The sequence below is a fragment of the Lissotriton helveticus genome, chromosome 6 (assembly GCF_964261635.1).
Source record: "Lissotriton helveticus chromosome 6, aLisHel1.1, whole genome shotgun sequence".
Classification (NCBI taxonomy): Eukaryota; Metazoa; Chordata; class Amphibia; order Caudata; family Salamandridae; genus Lissotriton; species Lissotriton helveticus.
The window spans coordinates 1,130,335,081-1,130,337,278 of NC_136067.1; the positions used below are offsets into that span (position 1 = coordinate 1,130,335,081).

General features: G+C 44.3%; 1 non-coding gene across 1 annotated transcript; it reads right to left on the reverse strand.

Annotated features, from left to right (window-relative positions):
* Positions 1-335: 335 nt before the first annotated feature.
* LOC144765274 (U6 spliceosomal RNA) lies at positions 336-442 on the reverse strand. Its single transcript, XR_013597277.1, has one exon. It is a non-coding gene; the product is annotated as a U6 spliceosomal RNA (small nuclear RNA).
* Positions 443-2,198: the final 1,756 nt, after the last annotated feature.

Below are 2,198 nucleotides of genomic sequence, written 5' to 3' on the forward strand. Positions count from 1 at the left end.
CATCCCTGAGGCCATCATTTGCATAGGCCCTGCCCTTCTCTTTGTCCTGCTTCCCACAAAGCAACTCATCACTGGTAGCAGTATAGATTTATGGGTGGTGAAGAATAATGACAGGGAGGCTGAAAAAGAGAAAGAAAAGTCCCAGAAGTCCTGCAGGCTTCCTTGCTAAATGCAGCTGGACATAGAGCGCATCTTTTTTACTGCAAGGCAAATACATTAAAAATGTTGAGGAGAGACTAATTGAAAAATACACATTACATGACACAGGACTGGAACCTGCTTTATTATTTTAATTAGTCTTGAAAACAAAAAAGATTTCTCTCCTAAAAACTGTTTAAAATATGGAACGCTTCACGAATTTGCATGTCATCCTTGCGCAGGAGCCATGCTAATCTTCTCTGTATCGTTCCAATTTTAGTATATGTGCTGCCAAAGCGAGCACACTTTATTGATGAACTGACAATGTTTATAAACTCTCTAAATCTACAGTCTCTAGACATAGGGTGGCCTGGCAGAGATGCTCAGATGGCCAGTAAGCATTCAAATCTGAACCATTGGGAAAAAATGTCTGAAGAGTAGCAATCTATTATTCTTCTCTGCATTTGTGGTCCAAGACTTCACACACCGTAAGTATGTAGATTATGTCAGGGTTGCAAAGGCTCATAGTTTGGGCTACAGACAAGGAGCATTGTGACATCACGCTGCCTGTGGAACAGTGATATTAAAGGTGAAACAGCTGCACAGTAGGTTAGGTGAAGTGCTCTGAGAGTGGAAAGGCAGCATGCCTGGGTCCCCGGACAAGGTGAGCCTACGACAAGGTGTCTGAATTTTAACCTGTATTGTAATATTAAACCCCTTTTTGTTGTATCCGCCTAATTACTAAGGAGTTCACAAGCTCAGCCCCACACAGACCGGGAACTGATTATGTTAATGCAGACTATTTAAGAAACTGAGCCTGATCTAAAAGATTTCCTTGGATCTAGGACCATTTCGCCTAGATTTTAGGTCCTTCCTTCTCCTAAAGTCCTTTGTACAACTTAGGAAACCCTCACAGAACAGACTTTCAGGAGGTCAGATGGGTTTCCTTGTGCCTTCACACACACACACACACACACTTTCTAGCCCTCTTAAGGACAAAAGGATGGGTATGTCTACATAGGGCCAGTGGCGCAACGGATAATGCGTCTGACTACGTATCAGAAGATTGTAGGTTCAACTCCTATCTGGCTCGGAAGAGTTGTAGGTCCCTGTTTCATTATATTCCTGTTTAATTCCTATTTACCTCAGACTTGTTGTAGGTTCAATATTCTCCAGGAGGACTCATCCAGCAGATGTTCTACGGTAGAGCTGCAGTAATAGGACCACGGCTAGTTAAACGTTTCCCATTTGCTGCTGGACTCTATGTGATGGCCGTCACGTGGTGTGCTGCTTTTGTATTTCAACATGGGTCCCTGATTCTCTAAACTACAAAAAAGCTTGTTGACAAAAGTGTGTGTGCAAGGATCTGTGGACGCAGGGAGGTGTGTGCAATTGAATGCTTACCCATTTACATGTGTGAGAGGGACAAACCAGCTCCTTGTGGGCTGCAGGCTTACAACTGGTAGCCCCAGTAGCCAGGCAGAAGCACAGCTAAGGAGAGAGAGGAAGTTGGTCCATTATTAAAGCAGAACCATGAGCATCTTGCCCTGCTACCTTTTTCCCCTCTCAGCCACGATCGGCCAAGGCCTCTCTATTAGGGTGGAGGGTGAACATTTCTTGGACCTCAGAAACTGAGGGATGTAGACCCAATATGTCTTCCAAGCGCCTAGAGACCTGGTGCCCAATCTGGCATGGTGTTTTTCAGCTTACCCGACCAATCTGGTTGCAAGGCAGATTTTAACAGTACTGCTGAAAGGGACTCCCAGACATCCCTGAGGCCATCATTTGCATAGGCCCTGCCCTTCTCTTTGTCCTGCTTCCCACAAAGCAACTCATCACTGGTAGCAGTATAGATTTAGGGGTGGTGAAGAATAATGACAGGGAGGCTGAAAAAGAGAAAGAAAAGTCCCAGAAGTCCTGCAGGCTTCCTTGCTAAATGCAGCTGGACATAGAGCGCACCTTTTTTACTGCAAGGCAAATACATTAAAAATGTTGAGGAGAGACTAATTGAAAAATACATATTACATGACACAGGACTGGAACCTGCTTTATTATTTTAA